General features: G+C 47.0%; 1 protein-coding gene across 5 annotated transcripts in view; it reads right to left on the bottom strand.

Moving 5' to 3' along the window:
• The window catches only part of TNRC6A (trinucleotide repeat containing adaptor 6A), a 171,514-nt gene extending 169,406 nt beyond the window's left edge, over positions 1 to 2,108 (bottom strand). For all 5 annotated transcript variants that reach the window (XM_087815850.1, XM_087815853.1, XM_087815851.1 and 2 more), the window contains exon 1: positions 1,847 to 2,108. The gene's annotated coding sequence lies outside the window, so the exon portion shown is untranslated. The remainder of the gene's footprint in view (positions 1 to 1,846) is intronic.
• Positions 2,109 to 20,593: the final 18,485 nt, after the last annotated feature.

Below are 20,593 nucleotides of genomic sequence, written 5' to 3'. Positions count from 1 at the left end.
CCAGCGCGTCAGCTGACTAGCTGCGTGAGCGAACCAGGCAGGGACAGTGCTGTCCAGCTGATCCTGGCTGCGACTGCCAACTCCCAGCACAATGAGCTGTAAATAATTGTCATTTTGAGCCACTAGGGTTTCTTTTTTTGAGGGGGGTGGGGGGAGGTTGTAATGCAGCAAAAACTAACGAATACATCGCTTGGAGAAGTCTTTCTATATTGCAGATCCGACTGTGCTACTTCCCTATTTTAAATGCTTTAATTGTTACTCGTGACCCTGGGATGAAACCTAAGTCGCTCAGTAATGCCTGCAGAGACCCGCATAGTCTGGGTGGCCTCTCCTCCCAGCATGGCCCACTCACGCCCTGCTCGGCCCGTCAGCACTGTTGCTGCTCCTCAAGGCCCTCACACGTGCCCTTCCCTCTGTCTCAGTGCTCTTCCTGGCTTTTCACCTGGTCGACTGCGGCTCCTCTCCCAGGTCACAATCTAAATATGACATCAGCAGAGGTTGACTCCCTTGACCAACTCTTCCCCTTCACCCTCCAAAAGAAGTGTCTCTGGTTCTATATTGTCATCGGGCCTTGCTAGTCTCCTTCCCAGCAAATAGCCCCACTTGAAGCAATGTCTTGTGTGCCGATATGTTTAATAGCTGCCTTCTCCGCTGGATTGTAAACTCCATGAGAACAGGATGTTTTGTTCACAAAAGTAGCTCCGAGCTTTGCACACTACCTGTCGGGCAGTAATGTGGATAGACCCTTTTTGAGGCAGATTATCATAGTGGTTTCCTGCAGGCTCTGGAGAGCAGCTGCCTGAGCTCAAATCCCAGCTCTATCGCTTACAGGCTTAGTGACCTAACTACCTGCTTTGTGCCCCGGTTTCCCCATCTCTAAAATGGGGGTAAAAATAGCACTCGTTGAGTTGTTGGGTGGATTGTGCTCAATAACGGTCAGTTATTTCTTGCCAAACGATGTCAACATGCCTGGATCAGAGTGAACCAGAAGCTCTGGCACGGCCAGCATGTGGCTCCTACGTGGCTACGGCCACGGCTGTGATTCCCTTTACCTTCCCCTTCCCCGCAGCCAGCTCTGCCTCACTCAGCAGAGGTGTGGCGTCGAACTCCCGGCCAGCTCTGGGAGATGTCTAGTGACACCTGAGCCAGCCCCTTAGCACTGAGCACCGGATTTTATCTCCTGATTTAAGGCCAATTTCTCCCACAGAGAGTCAGACATCTGGGGTCAGAGAGCGTCGTCTCCAGACTGCTGGGACTGCCCTTCCTGTCACCTGATGATCCCCTTGCTGAGCTGGGCCTGGAGCCAATAAACATCCACCCAAGAAATGGCCCTGAGGACCCCAAGAAGTGCATCCATCGCCCTTAATGCGTATGTGCGCGCACATCCACGGCGGGGACTGGCCGCCTACCCCGTCTCGCGGAGAGAAACGTAGGTGCCCAGTCGCCAGTCTCAGGAGCAGCGCTCAGGCTGGGGCAGAGACCGCACACCATCTGGGTGTTTGGAAAACCACCTCAAAAGCTGAAGGGGGGAGGAACTCCTCAGACAAGCCGCGGGGGAGGGAAAGAGACAGAAAGCGGGGGTGAATAAAGAGAAATGGGGGTGGCGAGGGGGAAGGTGAGAGGGGAGAGACTCAGACGGAGGGAGGCAGGCTGTGAGGAGGGGGAGAGGGAGCAGCCCCTCCCTCCCCAGCTCTGCCCCGGAGCCTGGCAGGCTTGGTCCCAGGATGCAGCCCCCGGAGGCCGGCAGGCACTTGCCTTCCAACGTGCAGGGCAGGATGCTCTGTGCGTGCTAATGGGGGTCCAGGGCAGCCCCACAGGGAACCGCTCCGAGTGCCCGGGCACTTACCCGACGGGTCAGTGGGCTGCGGAAGGGTGGCACAGCTTCGGGGAGACCCCAGCAGAGGGGCCTGCTCTCCGGTCCCCGGTGCTCACAGGTTAGTGGCCGCAGGACGACCGCTCCTCATTCCTCTGGCTCCCACCCAGAGGGAAGGGAGAGCCAGGCCAAAAGGCAAAGGAGAGGAGGGGAACCTGCTGGTGTTTTTGTATTTAAATTGTTTTTGAGCCCACGTAGCCCTGAGAGTCACATGCTGCCTCCAACATCACCGGAGTCATCACATGACACAGGTCCCCCATCATGTGATGAGACAAATCTGCCCAACTTCACCCCCACCCCCACTCCCAGCTCTCAGACTGGCAGATAAAGTGTTTCTGGAGGAGCCCCCTCCCCCCAAATCAGTGGTAGAGGGAGGGATGCAGGCGAAGCCTCAGAGCCCGTGCAAGGCAAGACCCTGGTGAATGTTAATGTGAGTCCCTCCCTTCTCCGGGCCACTGCGACTGGGACCGCGCCAGCCTCCTTGGAGTCCCAGCCTTTGTGAATAACTCCAGCGTCGCCAGCGCTGCGGGCGTTCGAGCTCGCCGTCCCGCCTCATTCCGAAAGCCCAACTCGCTGCCCCCTCCCCAGGCTCCAAGCCTCCTCCCAGAGCACGGGAGCGGGCGGAGGGGCCGTGGGGGCGGAGGCGACGCTGCTCGCGAGCCCTCGGGTCCCTGCTCCAGCCGCAGAGGAGCCAGGTGGGCGCCTGCCCTCTGACCAGGCTGCCTCTTCTCTCGGGACCGAGGCTCTGCTCTGCCCGCAGCTCGGCCGCTCGCTCGCACTCCCCCCTCCAGGTAAATGGATTTGGCTTAAAAATCTGTTAGGCTTGTTTCCTCCCAATGTAGTCACCTGCATTTCTCATCTATCCATTTAGTAAAACAATCTTTTACTAAACAAGTGTTTGGGAGAGAACCTGCTGTGCGGCCGTCTCATGCTGGGCACAGGAAGGGTAAAGATGGGTTCAATGTTAAACACATAAAACGAGATTCCTAACCTTGAGGTGCACGCCGTCCGTCAGAAGCCACAGAAACACAAATATGAGCAGATGCAAACCTGAGAGTCACACAAGCCTGGAAAACCTCTGTTTGTCTCTACCGGGGCCTCCTGCCCCAGCCCTCCCGCCTCTGCCCGGTGCGGGGAGTGTAATCCAGTCCGGGGGGGTTTTCTCTACTTCAGGTTTAGAGTGAAATTAAAGATTTTTCCTTTGTCACTCTACACCCTGGGGTTGAAACTAAGCTCTGATACTCAAACTAATAAACACACCGCACGGACCACTGTGCTTAGGAGACAGTGTGACTGTCACTTTGCACTCTGGGCTGTTTGAGCAAAGGGGGATTATGCTGTCAGACTTCTGGGCGGCAGAGTAAAGTGCCTCTGTTCCAAGTCAGTTTTGCTCTGTCCTGTCCTCTGCAGTAAGAGCAGAGCAGGTGCCTGTGGCAGGCACCGCTTGTCTACTCTGGGCCGCATCCTGACCGAAACAGCATCCGTGGAAGGTGGCGTTGCCTCCTGGTCGTCCATTGCCTTTGAAGATCGGCATCAAAACTCACTATAAAGATGCAGCGTAGTACTGGCTTAAGGATAAGCATATATATCAATGGAACAGGATTGATAATCCAAATATAAACCCTGACAATTATGGTCAATTGATTTTTGAGAAGATATAAGATTCAATGGTCTTTCAGCAAATGGTGCTGGGGCAAGGGAACATCCATATGCAAAAGAGTGAAATCGGACCCCTACCTCACACCAAGAATTAACTCAAAACACATTGTAGGCCTAAGTGTAAGAGCTAAAATAATCAAATTCTTGGAAGAAAATGTAGGAGTGGATCTTCATGGCCATAGATTAGGCAATATTTTCTTAGATGTGACACCAAAGGCACAACTAACAAAAGAAAAAACAGAATAAATTGAACATCAAAATTAAAAACCTTTGTGCTTCAAGGTGCACCATAGAAGAAATAGAAAGACAACCCACAAAATGGAAGAAAATATTTGCAGATTAATATTATCTGGTAAGGGACTTGTATCCGGACAATATAAAGAACTCTTACAATTCAACAATAAAAAGACAAATAGCCCAAGTAAAGGACGGGCAGGGGATTGGAATAGACATTTCTCCCCCAAAATATGCAAATGTGGCCAATAAGCACATGGAAGGATGCTAACTGTTATCAATCGTGAGTGAAATGCAAATCCAAACCCCAGCGAAACGCCACTTTCCATCTACCAGGGTGGCTGTAACGAAACGGTGGACAGTAACGAGTGCTGGGGAGAGTGTGCAGAGACTGGGACCCTGTACACCGCTGCTGAGAATGCAAAGTGATGCAACTGCTTTGGAAAACAATACGGCATATGATCCAGCAGTTCCACTAAGAGCACTGAGAACTGAAAATATACCTCCAGAGAAAAACTTACACGTGAATGTTCATAGTAGCCAAAAAGGAGAAACAAGTCAAACGCCCACCAGGTGACAGATCAGCAAAACGTGGGAGAGCCACCCAATGGAATACTATTTGGCAATAAAAAGTAAAAAGTGCTGCTACGTACTCCACATGGATGAACCTCGAAACATTGTGCTGAGTGAAAGAAGCAAGACACGAAAGGCCACATTTTGCATGATTTCATTTATATGAAACATCCAGAACAGGCAAATCCTCAGAGAGTGAAAGTAGGTTCGTGGTTGCCAGGAGCCAAGGTGAGGACAGGATGGGGAGTGATAGATTTCTGAGGTCTCTTTTTGGGGTGATGGAAGTGTTCTAAGATTGTACAGTGGTGATGGGCCCACAACATCGTGACTATACTTAAAACCGCAGAGCCGTGTATGTTAAAAGAGTGAATTTTATGTTGTGTGAAATATATCTCAGTGAGGCTGGTATTAAAAAGTGGATCATTGATTTAAGTGTTGAACCTAAAGTTATAACATTTTTAGAAGAAAACACAGGAGTAATCTTTGTGAACTTGGGTTAGACAAAGATTTCTCAGAAACACCACCAAATCACGATCTTGGAAAGATCAAACATATAAGTTGGATTAATCGAAATCAGGAGCTCTGGTCTGCAAAAGACCGTTTAAGTGAATGAAAAACAAGCCATAGGCCAGAAGGAATATCTGCATATTACAGATTGACGAGGAACTTAAACCCAGAACAAAGGACTCTTGAAATATAACAGTTCAATTTAAAAATGAGTAGAACATTAGAGCAGACACTTCACTGATGAAGATATCTGAATGGCAAATAGCACATGAAAAAGTAAGTAACAGGAGCCCCAGTGGGTGGCTCGGTGGGTTGGGGCGTTGTCCCGTACGTCAAAAGGTTGCAGGTTCAATTCCCGGTCTGGGTGAGTGTGGGAGGCAACCAGTTGATGTTTCTCTCCCACATCGATGTTTCTCTCTCTCTCCTGCTCTCTCTCTCCCTCCGTGCCTCCCTTCCCCTCTCTCTCTCTAAAATCAATAGAAATATCCTTGGGCAAGGATTTAAAAAAAGTAATTAACAGGAAATATAAATTAAAATGACAATGAGCTAATTATTAGAATGGCTAAAATGAAAAAGACTGACCATGCCATGTGCTGACAAGGACATGGATTGTCTGGAGCTCTCGGATGCTGATGGACATGCAGAACGGTCAGCCACTTTAGGGAACAGTTAGGCAATTTTTTCTTAAAGTGTTAAACAGATACCTACCATATGATCGAGTATTTTGTTCTTAGGTATTTACTCATGAAAAATGGAAGCATATATGTCCATAAAAAGACTTGTTCAAGAATGTTTCTAGCAGCTTTACTTGTAATAACCAAACACTGGATACAACTCAAATGTCCGTCAATAGGCGGATGGATAAACAAAAATAAACCAAAAATACTGCTGGGCAACAAAGGGAAGACACGTGTGACAGCATGGATGAATCTCAGAGTAATTACGCTGAGCAAACAAGACAGAGCACCTACTGTACGATTCCATGTGTAAAATTCAAACTAATTTATAGCAGCAGAAAGCATGATAGTAGTTTCTTGGGGGTTGAGAATGTGAGGATAAGAGGGGGGCTTATAGATGGCTCAAGAAAATATTTAGGGGTGCCAGACATGTTCATTATCTTGATGGCAGTGATATGATAGTTGTGGTTTTGCAGGTGCATACATAGGTCAAAATGTATCAAAGTTTGTGGTTTAAATAGGATCAGAGGCCTGGATACATGGAACAGACTGACAGAGGGGAGGGACGTGGGGAGGCCCGGAAGAGATTAACCAAAGAACATACATGCATATAGGCATAGCTCATGGACACAGACAATAGTGTGGAGAAGGCCTGGGGAGGGGCAGGGGCTGGACAGAGGGGGGAGTGTCAACAATAAAAAAAAAGTACAGTTTATTGTATAATTAAATCTCAACAAAAATGTATGAAATGAAGTAAAAAGAATAAAAACTAGCCTGTGATGTCTGAAATAATAATTAGCCAGAGTAAGAAAAAAGCACTATCAAATTCAGTGTCAGCGTACTTAACACTGTCTTTGTAATAGCAAGAGTTGACCATCTAAATTATAAATAGGTGGCCAAAGAAACACACAGTGGCATATCAGACAGCTATAAACAAATAGGGAATTTTTCTCTGTATTGCTAAAAAAGATGTCCACGTATGTTAGTAAGAGAAAAATGCAAAGGGCAGAATGGTGTGTTTAGTACTGTGTTGTCCTAAAACGGTTTGTACGAAAAGGAGGGGTAATGCACATGTGTGCGTGCTGACAGGTAAAGGAACTGTGAGAGGTACACACACCTGGGGACTGAGCTCACCTGGGGAGGGTTGGGTGTGGTTGTTGATGGAGATGTGCAAAAAGGTGTTAAAGGAAACCTTTCACATATTTGTACATATAATATATTTCTAAACATATACAGTTGTAATTTTTGAACCATGCAAATTTATTATTTACTCCTAAAATTAAAATAGAAACAGTAACAATTAAAAATTTTTAAAGAATCAGGATAGTTACGTATAAACTTAGAAGAACTGGTGGGAAATATTGGGTGTGGGATGAAAGTAATTTAAATGTTCTTTTTGATGCTTTTCTATAAATTCCAACTTGTTTAAAACAAATACGTGTTGTTACCTTTGAAACTAGCAGAGCAAAAATAGATGTTACTTGAAGTAAAAAAGAAAATGAGAAGGCAAGGACAAATACAATGAAAAGACCAGAATTTTTTTGTTAAAAATAAAAGTCAAATAGCTCTCCCTCTGTAGGGGTGAACAAATGAAAAAACAGTTGCAATTTAAAATGTGAACCACAATTATGTGGAGACTGCATTGCTTTCTCCTTCAGAAGTAAATTAATTCCTCAGGAACCACAAAAAAGAGTACTGTTTTAAGGAATATAAACTATTTGAATTAGGGAATATAAACTATGATTTCTCCCAGTAGAAAAAGGTAAAAAATGTTTTTTTTTAAAGCTTATGGAAGAGGTATATGGCAGACAAATCCCTTATCTCCACCCTGCAGCAAAGTTACCAAAAGAAAGAGTAAAGGAAATAGATAGAGGAAATGATGGAAGAAAACTTTCCTGATGTAAAGGAAGAATTTAAGTTGACCAAGGAGCCTGAAGTCACAAATCTAGAATGGCCTTGAAAGCAAGCAGTTCAGAAACTTACGGAGCCGTGGGGGAAACTGACATCTACAGGCCCGATTTTGCTAGGTCTGGAGGACGTGCCGAGCCCCGGCTGACATGTTAACGGTACGGGATTCCTGTTGACGGAGGCCGTCTGAGGAGCCCCCGAGCGGTGGACTGTGGACCTACTGTGCTGCCTCCCGGAGCACACCAGAGTGACAGCAGGCGGGGAACAGATAAACAGCCAAGAACAAAGAGACAGCGAAGGAAGTAACGGCGACACATCTTTGGAAGGTGGACTTCATAGGGACAGTGGTAACAGACCCAGCAGGCTAGAAAATTAAAGGTCAAAATCAGAAGTCCAAAGCCAGACTATTCACAACACAGCCCAGAAAGAACCAGAATACGTGTAGGTAGCAGACATTACTGAAAGCAGGAGTGCACACAGGCCAAAGGGTGGGTACAAAGCAGCTCATCGCACCCAAGAGTGGAGGCCGGCCCTGTGGGAGGTGCCCGGGCAGGGGTTCATCCCGCCCCAGGGTGGAGGCCGGCCCTGTGGGAGGTGCCCGGGCAGGGGTTCATCCCGCCCCAGGGTGGAGGCCGGCCCTGTGGGAGGTGCCCCGGGCAGGGGTTCATCCCGCCCCAGAGTGGAGGCCGGCCCTGTGGGAGGTGCCCGGGCAGGGGTTCATCCCGCCCCAGAGTGGAGGCCGGCCCTGTGGGAGGTGCCCGGGCAGGGGTTCATCCCGCCCCAGGGTGGAGGCCGGCCCTGTGGGAGGTGCCCGGGCAGGGGTTCATCCCGCCCCAGGGTGGAGGCCGGCCCTGTGGGAGGTGCCCGGGCAGGGGTTCATCCCGCCCCAGGGTGGAGGCCGGCCCTGTGGGAGGTGCCCGGGCAGGGGTTCATCCCGCCCCAGGGTGGAGGCCGGCCCTGTGGGAGGTGCCCGGGCAGGGGTTCATCCCGCCCCAGGGTGGAGGCCGGCCCTGTGGGAGGTGCCCGGGCAGGGGTTCATCCCGCCCCAGGGTGGAGGCCGGCCCTGTGGGAGGTGCCCGGGCAGGGGTTCATCCCGCCCCAGAGTGGAGGCCGGCCCTGTGGGAGGTGCCCCGGCAGTGCTTCCCAGCCTTGGCTGCATCATGGGGTCACCTGGGCAGAGTCTAAGAAGCCTGATGCTCACCCCCAGATGCAGTAAATCAGAAACTTGGTGTGGCACCCACCCAGTTTTCACCATTTTTGAAAGCGCCCCTGGATTTGAGGACATCGGGCAGAGCCGTAAGCAGGTGCTGCACTGAAGGTGGGGTGAACCCTGTGCACTGAATGAAGCCTCCTTGGGCCGCAGACAGTGTTTGGCAGCTGGTTTGTTACATCGCATCTCCTCCGTCCCATTCTACAGGGGGTCCTCTCGGGACACTCGCCCAAGGAAAATGCTTACAAGATACTGGCAGCTGGGGATCCCCAATAAAGTGACCCTACAAGGGAACCCACTTGACAAACCTTGCACACAGTTGCTAAAGCAAGGAGCATAAGAAAACCTTAAAAAAACGATCATATCTGGGGTGAGAAACAAGATGGCGGCGCAGGTAACAGCTGCACCTGCCGCCTCCCGCAACTTCATCAAAATTACAACTGAAATACAGAACCATCGTCACTCAGAGCCTCCTGAGATCTGGCTGCACAGAAGCCCCACAGCCAGGGAACTGAAGGAGCATGGAGAGCGGGAGGAGGGGCGGAGATGCTGGTGGGTCGGGGCTGAATCGGAGACTCACTGCGGGCCCACACCCGGTGCCACGATTTAAAGCCAGGAGGACATCTCGGTGGGGGAGGTTTCCCGGAGGAGTGAGGGTCCCAGCCCCACAGCAGGCCCCCAGCCCAGGGCTCCAGGGCTGGGAAGAGACGGCCCCCCCGACTTCGGGCTGTGAAACCAGCGGGGACTGTCCTGAGGGTCGTGGGGGCTGCGGGAGCCCCAGCAGCTCCCAATAAAGGGCCCGGCGCGGACTCACTCGGACGCTCCCTCTGAGCCCAGCGCTGGGCAGCAGCCTGAAGGGATCTGGGACACTCGGGGAGGAACTAACCTGACTGGAACTGGGGCGACAGGTGGAGGGCGGCTTCCTCCCGGGCAGAAGGGCTGGCAGAGGCCATGGCTCCTGTGGCGAGTCCTCCCCGCACACAGCCGGCAGGCAGGCGCCATGTTTGAGTTGCCAGCACCTGACTCACACCTTTGGCCCCGCCCCGTGATTCCCGGAGGCCCCGCCCCTCCCCACCTGCAGCTCATCCAGGCCATTCCCAGGGGCTTTGCTGTGCAAGTGGCCTCTTGAGCCTCATGCTTAGGACTTTCCTAAAATCTCTCAAACAAGCAGCAGTGTGCCCCATACGGCTTGATAAGTGGCTCCAGGCCTGCACCAGCGGCAAACTGCACTGGTTCATAGCTTGGCCTCTCCTGGGCTCCTCCAAGCCCAGCACAAGTAGCAGCCAACTACGGTTTGCTGTGGGGCTCATGCTGGGTGGCCCTGGGCAAGGCACTGGCAGAGGCTGACTTTGCACCTCCCGGGAGGCCCCAGAGACAGTGCACCTGGTGGTCAGACTTGGCCACGCTGGATTACAACCCTACCACATCCACGAGTGACACTCAAGGGGCGCACTTGGTGAACACCAAAGCCCCACTGAAGTAAATCCTGCTCCATAGGGGTGTCTCCAACACAGCAGCTCTCTGGCCGTACTTGCAGCTGGTTCTCACAGCCGATTGGCCTGGGGATCAATTCCTCCCAGGGACGCCAACAGCAACCAAGGCTCAACTACAATAGGACAGTGCACACAGCCCACACAGGGAAGCATCTAGAAGGCCCAGCTCAGGTGACTGGGGAGGCTGAGCCGCTGGACCCTACAGAACACCTACTACACAAAGCCACTCTACAATCTCCAGCAGACAGAGCAGCTCTACCTAATACATAGAAACAAACACCTCGAAGCAGCCAAAATGTGGAGGCAAAGAAACATGTCATAAAGGAAAGAACAGAAAAAATCTCTAGAAGAGAAGTTAAATGAAATAGATCCAAGCAAGCTAACAGATACAGAGTTCAGAATTTTGTTTATAAGGATGTTCAAGCATATTAGTATGAATATCACGAAAACAACTGAGAAAATCAGTAACATAATAAAGTACCAATTTGAAATGAAGGCTACATGAACTGAAATGAAGAATAATTTACAGGAAATCGACAGTAGAGTAGAGGACACTGAGAATCAAATCAGCAATTTGGAACATGAGGAAACAAAAAACACCCAATCAGAAGAGCAAAAAAATGAAGAAAGTATAAGGAGCCTCTGGGACAACTTCAAGAGGCCCAACATGCGTATTATTGGGGTGCCAGAGGAGAGGAAAGAGAGCAAGAAATTGAAAACCTATTTGAAAAAATAATTACAGAAAAGTTCCTCTACCTGGGAAAAGAAATAGACTTACAAGTCCAAGAAGCACAAGGGTTCTCAAACAAGAGGAACCCAAAGAGGCCCACAGCAAGACACATCATAATTAAAATGCCAAAGATTAAAGACAAAGAGAGAATCTTAAAAGCAGCAAGAGAAAAGCAGTTAGTTACCTAGAAGGGAGCTCCCATAAGACTGTCAGCTGATTTCTCAACAGAAACCTTGCAGGCCAGAAGAGAGTGACAAAAAATATTCAAAGTGATGAAAAACATGGAACTACAACCAAGATCGCTCTACCCAGCAAAGCTATCATTTAGAACTGAAGGTCAGATAAAGAGCTTCACAGATAAGAAAAAGCTAAAGGCGTTCATCACCACCAGACCAGCACTACAGGAAATGTTGAAGGGTCTTCTTTAACAAGAAGCTAATGGACAAAAGAATCTGACAAACTAAGTAGATCCAGAGACATTGACGCAGGCAACAGACGATCATATTTCAGAGGGAAGAGGGAAGGGGGGTGGAAGGTGGGAAGAGATTAACCAAAGAAGTTATATGCATAACCCATGGACGCAGACAATGACAGGGTGAGGGCCTAGGGAGGGGGTGGGAATGAGGTGGAGGAGGTCAATTGGGGGGAAAAAATGGGACACCTGTAATAGTTTCAACAATAAAGTTAAATTAAAAAAATAAAATAAATAAATAAATAAATAAATAAATAAATAAATAAATAAATAAAAAATTTTTTAAAACAACAAAAAAACCCAGAAAGCAAACAAAAAAGAACTATCATATCTCTATAAGCCCTGTTATATCCATGAGAAAAGAAGAATGTTATCAAAAAGGGAACAAGAACAAAACAAAAAAGAATTCTGAGAAATTGTAAATATGCTTGCAGAAATAAAATTGGAACATGCTGAAGAAACTTCACAACAAAAAACATAGAAAACAGGTGAAAATGGATAAGAAAAGCCCAGAAAGCTTACATTTAAATATTAAGTTGCAGGAAAAAAAACAAAATAGAGGATATTATCCCACAATAAAAGTATGTTTTCTAGAACTGAAAGACATGGGTTTCCAGATCGGAAGGGCTCATAAAGTACCCAGCACAATGAATTTAAAAAGGCTCATCTCAGCCCCAGCTGTTTGGCTCAGTGGACAGAGCGTTGTCCCTCGGACTGAAGGGTCCTGGGCTGGGTCCCGGCCAAGGGCAAAGATCTCAGCTGCAGGCTGCATGTGGGGGGCAACCAATTGATGTCTCTCACATGAATGTTCCTCTCTCTCTCTCTCCCCCTCCCTTCCACTCTCTCTCTGAAAAGCAATGGAAAAAATATCCTCTGTGAGGATTAAAAATAATATTAAAAAATAAAAAATAAAAACTCATGTCAATTCACATCATTTGTTTTTAAATACACTCAGGATAAAAGGAAGCTCCCAAAAGTTTCTTGGGAGAGGAAAAAGAATCACGTATAAATGATTAGGGGTTAGCATGGCTTTGAACTCCTATGGCAACACCAGGAGTTGTATCATGAGAAAGGCCTCTGATCAGTTCCAGCCTAGAGTCCATGCCCAGCCACACCGTGCATCACGATGGGGGAGGAAGGGGATTGAGGACACTTTAGATCCCACAGGCTCTCAAAAATCTACCTCTTACGCAGCTTTCTGAAGATTTACTAGAGCACATGTCCTCCGCACAAAATGAGGAAACAAAACTAGAGAGAAACCAAGGCAGGACGGAAAGCAGAAGCCCGTGCAGGAGAGGGCGGGCCGTCCAGGTGCAGCAGGTGCTGGAGCTCACACCCTGCGCAGGCCGAGTGGACGGCCACTTCTCGTAGAAACAGGTAGAAAGAAGGCTCTAGGGGGTTATTGCAAGAAAACAAGTGAAACAGGGAAACACTGATTTATCTGTATACACGGAGAGGAGGTTTGCATTTTTGGTAATCTATAAGAAACAAAACACTTTTTTTAAAATGAACCAGTTATAAATTCCAGGAAAACCAAAATTTTACAAGACAGGGATCCTAATCTATTAAGTGACTTGATTCGGAACTATGTCTATGGGCATAACAATGTAGGCACCATTTCAATTTAGCCCAAATGATGAAACTTACTTGGAGGATGGGAGAGGACATATCTGTGTGTGGGGGGTGGGGAGGAGGTGTTCAAGTCAGTGTAAATAGCTAATACTTGAAACTGAAAATCGAGAAGCAAGAACATGTTCTTTATATATCACAGGCGAGGGTGCTTTTAAGGGAAGAACTAGTAGAGCTGGAGCTGTCTCTGCAGAACTGGAGTCAGGGGCAATGGTTAGGGCAGGAGGTGAAGTTCTTTGTTGTCTTGAAAAAAATGTATGACTTTTTAAATTATGTACAGCTCTGTTAGAAATAAAAACAAAATGTCCTGGTCTGTTTGGCTCAGTAGTTACAGCGTCAGCCCGTGGACTGAAGGGTCCCGGGTTCGATTCTGGCAGCCTTGGTTGCAGGCTCAGGCCCCGTCAGGGTGCGTGTGAGAGGCAGCCGATCGCTCTCTCTCTCTCTCTCTCTCTCTCTCGCATCGATGTTTCTCTCCCCCTTCCCACTCTCTCTGAGAAGCAATGGAAAAAATATCCTCGGGTGAGGGTTAAAAAACCCCCCAAGACAAAAAAATGTGAAGCCTGACACTGAGGATGTGTATTATGATCTGGGCAAACTTAATGAGGAAACCATCCTCGACAGACCCCAGGGAGGTGTCAGGGTGCTGGGAGGCAGAGAGGTGGGTGTGGGGCTTCCTACGGGTGGCTATAAACACCCGAATGCAATGGAACTTAGTTTTATTGGCATTTTCATTACCAGTGACATTTAACTTTGTCAAATGTTAAATGGACTTCTGTATTTCTGTGTAATAGTTGAATTTTAATTTTAAAACGTTTTAGACGGGAAAAAAGTTGCTTTTTAAAGGAACAAGCTGCAGCTTCTTCTGCCCTCTAATGGCATAATTCATCACAGAGGAACTGCCTCTTGGTTCAGAAAAATACCTTACTGATTAACTTCAGTTTAAAAGGTTCAGGTGAAGAATCTATGATAGAGGACAGGAAAGCAAGGAGAAGGGATGATGATGTATGCAGAGAATGAGAGGGTTATGTGATGAGTTGAGTGAGAAATGTGATAAACTAATGAAGACTGAGACTCACATAGTGAGATCAGAAGAGAAAAATCAGCACCAGGAATAAACATTAGGAAACCCAAACAGAGCAAAACAAGATAAGGCAGGTCTCCAGGTCTCAGTACCACCAGAAATAGTAGGGAAATCTGGTTTCCAGTTTATTGGCCAGTTTGAACAATACAGACCTAACCTATTAAAGAGAAGGTGATCCTAGAACTAGAGGAAAATAGATCCACATTTGAGCTATACAATAAAATAAAACTTCGGATTTTTTTGGATATGACAACTAATACACAAATAATGAAATAAATTAAAAAAAAAGGCTCTGGCTGGGTGTCTCAGTTGGTTAGAGCATCATCTCAATACGCCAAGGTTGTGGGTCTGATCCCTGGTCAGGGCACATACAAGAATCAGCCAATGGCCCAGCTGGTGTGGCTCTATGAACCTGCAGGTCGGGGTTCGATTCCTGATCAGGGCACATGCCCAGGTTGCAGGCTTGATCCCTAGGAGGGGGTGTGCAGGAGGCAGCCGACCAATGATTCTCTCTCATCATTGGTATTTCTCTTTCTCCCTCTCTCTCCCTCTGTCTCTAAAAAAATAAAAAAATAAAAAATCTTAAAAAAAATTCAACCAATGAATGCATCAATAGTATAACAACAAATCAATGTTTCTTTTTTTCTCTCTCTAATCAATAAATACAAATTAAAAATTAAAAAACACAAATGGGACTACATCAGACTAAAAGGCACAGCAAAAGAAACCGTCAACAAAGTGAAAAGACAGCTGGGCCAGCGTGGCTCAGTGGTTGAGCGTCGACCTAGGATCCAGGAGATCGCGGTTCAATTCCTGGTCAGGGCACATGCCCAGGTTGCGGGCTCGATCCCCAGCAAGGAGCGTGCAGGAGGCAGCCGATCAATGACCCATCATTGATGTTTCTATCTCTATCTCCCTCTCCCCTCCTCTCTCTGAAATCAATAAAGACATATTTTTTTAAAAAGTGAAAAGACAACCTACAAAGTGGGGAAAATATTTGCAAACCATCTATCTGATAAGGGGTTCATATCCAAAATATATCTAGAATTCATACAACTCAATAGCAAAAAAAAAAAATAATAACTCAATTAAAAATAGGTAAAATTTTAGAAATTTCTCTAAATGATTATCCAGTTCTCTCAAAAGCACTAAAAAAGGTATTTTTTTCATATTTACTTATGCTGAAACTGTTATTAAGTACTGTTATATTTGGGCCAATTTCTGGAGTATTATTCAATTCTACTAATTTGTCTGCCTAGTCCATTATCAATACCATGACTTGAAAATCGTGCACTGGGGGGCTGATGGTGTACAGGTGAGCACTCTGCAAACTGTGCCTTCAAGTGCTTCTCCCCACCTGTGACAGCCAGCAGACTGGGCTGGGGTGGCCTGGCCTCCTTCCTGGCAGAGACCAGGTATAGCAAATCCACTTTTGGGTAGAGTCCTCCCCTCTCCCCATCGATGTTGAAGCCCATGACTTGGGTTTCCTTTGGGCGATTTCCATCAAATGAAAAGTGACCTCAAGGGAATGATCCTCACGTGTCCCATGACCTCCCCTGTCCTTGAAGGCTATGAGGAGCTCACAGTGCTCAAGGCCTTCTGTTTGTACTTTCTAAGAGGCATCTGCCTTCTCAAAAAAGACAATCTGGGCATGTCATTTTTTTAAAGCTTTAAAAATGTGGTAATGTGGCAGAATTTTGCATTTCTGGCTAGGTCTGCCTCTCCTGTCCTTTCTCTGGCTTTTAGTAGTGACACAGTTTCCCCCATATTCACGTTTCATCACATTTGCTATTATTCTTGTTTTGGAAAATGAGAATCATTCTACCAGCTTTATTTACACAACATTAAGCTTAGCTTAAAGCATACTTATAAACAATGGAGGAGCTTCCAGTCAAGATGGCAGTGTGGGTCAAGGTGCTACTCGCCTCCTCTCACAACCATGTCAAAATTACAACTACAGAACCACCATCAGTGAGAACTGCCTGCAATCTAGCTGAACACAAGTCCTATAACTAGGGATATAAAGAAGCCCCATCAAGACTGGCAGGAGGGACAGAGACTTGGAACAGGCCGGTCCCACACCCACGTATGGTGGTTAAAAATCAAGAGGGGTATCTTGGCGGTAGAGGCCCCCCTGAGAAATGAGAGGTCCAAGCCCCACTCCAGGCCCCCAGCCCAGGGTTCCAGTGCCAGGAAGAGAAGTCCCATAACTTCTGGCTGTGAAAACCAGCAGGGATTATGGCTGAGTGATGAGGAGGCTGCTGGAGTCCCAGGAGTTCATCTTAAAGGCCTGTGCACGGACTTGCTCAGACTCACTCCCTCTGAGCTCCAGGGCTGCTGCAGCGCGCATCAGGCACATACGGAGAGCAAGTGAGTTGTCTGAGATGTTGACAGAGACCACTGTTCCTTTACTGACCCCTCCCGCATGCAGGTGCAGGAGAGTGACGTATCTGAGTCTCCATCAACCTGGCTAACACTGTTCTACCCACCCAGGTGATTTCCTGAGACCCCTCCCTACCCAAGCTGCTTCCAGTGGCTTTTACATACAAATGGCATGTCTTGGTTCATGCTAAAAACTTTCCTAAATCTCTCAGAGGTTCACAAACCCCAAACAAAAGCAGCATCTGACCTCGGTACCCCGTACCTCTTGCTAAGTGGCCCCAGGCCCTGTGCTAGTGGCAGCGGGCCTTGGTTCACAGCTTGGCTCTCCCAGGCACCTTGAAGCCCAGCACAAGCAGCAACCATCTGCAGATCACTCTGTAGCTTGTGCCGGGTGGCTCCAGGCAGGGCACAGGTGGTGTCTTACTTTGGCCTGTACTTCCTAGGAGGCCCCAGAATCAACACACCTGGTGGCCAGCTTCAGACCACACTGGAGCACCACCATCCAACCACCTCCACGAGGGACACACTCAAGGGGCAGACTCATCAGACAAAAGAAATCACTGGAGTCAGTCCTGCTCTGTGGAATCGGTCCCTGTACAGCAGCTCCTCTACTGTAGTCAGAGCCAGTCCTTGTAGCCAGTCAGCCTAGGAGCCAATCCCTCACACCGACACACCAACAGCAATCAAGGCTCAACTAACAACAAGAGGGTGCACACAGCCCACCTGAGAGGCGTACCTGGAGCATCCAGCTCAAGTGACTGGGAAGCTGTGCCACTAGGCCTCACAGGACACCTACTATATAAGGCCACCCTACCAAGACTAGGAGACATAGCAGATCTACCTAATACATAGAAACAAACACAAAGAGGCAGCCAAAATGGAGAGACAAACATGTCCAAATGAAAGAACAGGAGAAATCTCCAGAAAGAACTAAGTGAAATGGAGGCAAGCAAACCATTAGATACAGAATTCAAAACAATGGTTATAAGGATGCTGAAGGAACTTAGTGAGAACCTCAACAGCATAAAAAGGACATAGAAACCATTAAAAAAAAAAAATCAGATGAAAACACTGGAAGAAATCAACAGCAGGTCAGACGAAGCAGAGAATAATTAGTGACTTGGAAGACAAGGCCGAGGAAGACACCCAATCAGAGCAACAAAAAGAAAACAGAACTAAGTAAGAATGAGGAGTTTGAGGGGCCTCGGCATAACGACATCTGCAGCATAGGGGATACCAGAATGAGAAGAGACAAGGGAATGAGAAACTATGTGAAGAAATAATGACTGAAAACTTCCTTAACCTGGTGAAGCAGAAAGACAAGTCCAGGAAGCACAGAGAGTCCCAAAGAGGAGGAACCCAAAGAGGCCACAGCAAGACACACCATAAATAAAATGCCAAAGGTTAAAGATAAAGACAGACTCTTAAAAGCTGCAAGAGAAAAGTAGAAACCTTGCAGGCCAGAAGGGGTTGGCAAAAAATAGTCAAAGTGATGAAAAGCTAGGACCCACACCAAGGTTCCTCCACCCAGCAAAGCTGTCATTTAGAATCAAAAGACAGATAAAGAGCTTCCCAAACAAGAAAAAGCTAAAGCTCACCACCAAACCAGTACTACAAGAAATGTTAATAAAAGATAAAAATGTGAATAATAAAATGGCAATAACTACATATCTATCAACAATTACTTTAATGCAAATGGATTAAATGCTCCAATCAAAAGCTATAAGGTGGCAGAGGGGATAAGAGAACAAGACACTTAGGTATGCTGTCTACAAAAAACTTCAGATCAAAAGACACATACGGACTGAAAGTAAAGGGGTGGAAAAAGATATTCCATGAAAATGGAAATAAAAACTAAAAACTGGGGTAGCAATACTAGACAAAACAGATTATAAAACAAAGGATTATCAAGAGACAAAGAAAGACATGTCAATCCCACTTCTGGATGTTTATTTGAAGAAACCCAAACACTACACTGAAAGGACATATGCACCTCAATGTTCCTTGCAGCATTATTTACAATAGCCAAGATCTGGAAGCAACCTAAGTGCCCATCAACAGGTGAGTGGGTAAAGAAGAGGTGGTGCGTGTATTCAGTGGAATATGACTCGGCCATAAAAAAAAAAGAATGAAATCTCACCATTTGTCAACAACATGGATGGACCTAGAAGGTATTGTGCTGAGTGAAATAAGTGCAGAGAAAGACAAATGCCAGATGATTTCACTTGTATGTGGAATCTACAAAATAAACAAGCAGAATAGAAACACACTCATAAAGGCCATTGTGATGGCTGCCAAATGGGTCTGGGGCTGGGTGAAAAAGGGGAAGGGATTAAGAAGTACAAGTTGGTAGTTACAAAACAAACACAGGGATGTCAAGTACAGCACAAGGAAGAGTCAGTAATATGTACTAACTATGTATGCTGCCAGGTGGGTACCAGATTTATCGGGGTGTCACTTCATAAGTTATGTAGATGCCTAACACTGGGCTGTATACCTGAAACTAACATAATGCTGTTCATCAACTGTAATTAAGGTTACCAGTGTTTCTACAAAACAATGCTTTATTTTGAATCTTAAATTTACGTGCTCTCTTACACTAGTATATTTTACTACTAAGAAGAGAAAACTAAATAGAAAAATATACTGGTCAAGCCAACTTCCTAGCAAATTACCAAGCAGCCCCATTTCCAGGTGGAGAAGCAAAATTCATGCTGGTGTCGGCTTTACCACAAAATCACTGTCCACCCTCCATTAGCTCTGCTTTATAACGGGCACGAAGAAATCAGCAATAGCTATTTTTAAGCCATGTTAACAAGATCTTTAAAATAATCAAAGACATAACAAAGAGAAGCCTTGATAAGCTGTTTAGACTACATTACTGATTCACATGCAACCTGAGTCACCCGAGCCCCGTCTCTTCCACACGTGTGCTCCCGGTCTCCCACAGCCGCTCCAGTGCCCTCTCATTATGGACTGAAGTGGCCTATGTCATTCAATTCTCTTCTTTCATGACCACGTGCCATTCTTAAAATTCAGTGTTTAGGATATATGAAAACGGAGGGTACACAATATACACATCTATATAGTAGTGAGGCTTTGTTTGGTTTTGTGAAAATGAGACCCGCCGAAGCCAGACTGGGGGAATGGCAGTTGTACAAAAGGACTCAGAAAGGAGCATGTTCTGTATCAGGGCTTTTTGTTCCATACAGTTTTGTACAACGACAGCATTCATCAAGGGAGGTAGACAAGGAAAAGTGGAGAGATGGGGACGCTTGCACAAATCAGGATGAATAAACCACTAACTAGCTTTCAACATCTCTGAAACCCTGGCTTAACCATGTCAGAGGGGACCTAGCACCCTTTATTTGGATGCGGAGACTATCAAGTTATTTTTCGGTCCCTGACTGAAAGGCTCCCCAATTCCCTTGGCACATTGAAGCAGCTAGGTATTAGAAGGGTACTATTTTCCTAACCTACAGTAGCTCAAAAATTTTCTGCCCTACAAAAAGGTGACATACCACTGGTTTCCAGGGTGTTTGCAAAACATAACTCCAGAGCTAAAAAAAAGTTCTTTCATTTCACCAATTCAAACATTATTATGTGCAAGGCATGGCTTGGCTTCTGGAATTAGACCAGACACTATCCTTCTGAGGAGCTCACATTTAGTCCAATGAGGGAGGTGACCGGGCAGAGCCCATAAAAAACAACGTGGAGTGACAGAGATGCCTTCAGCAGGGCTACGGCTACTGCACATGGGTGTGGGCGGGCCGGCACTGAGGGAGGAACTCAAATAGGAACTCTGGAACAATTAAGAGGAAACAGAGGCAGGCAGAGGAAGGACGGAAATTCCAGCCAGATCCAACAGCCCAGAGCAGAAGACACAGACACACAACATGGCCTTTTAGGGGACAGCAGAGCTGGGTAGGCTTCACATGGGCCTTACGTGCAGCCCAGCGCCCCCACATGGCAGGGATGAAGGCCGGCTAGGCTCCAGGCTGGCGTACCCAGGGCTGGACTGAACCTTCACAAGCAGTGGCGTTTCCTGCTCCACACAGCATTAGACATCAGGAACCACCAGAATTTTTAAGGATCAAGTAACCTGGCACAGTGCCTGGCAAAGTTATTTCTTAAATTTTCTTTCAAGTCTTTAACTTCATTAAGC

This window comes from Miniopterus natalensis, chromosome 3 (genome assembly GCF_054644295.1).
Source record: "Miniopterus natalensis isolate mMinNat1 chromosome 3, mMinNat1.hap1, whole genome shotgun sequence".
Taxonomy (NCBI): Eukaryota; Metazoa; Chordata; class Mammalia; order Chiroptera; family Miniopteridae; genus Miniopterus; species Miniopterus natalensis.
Note: the sequence above shows the minus strand (reverse complement) of the source record. Positions and strands in the feature narration are given on the sequence as shown.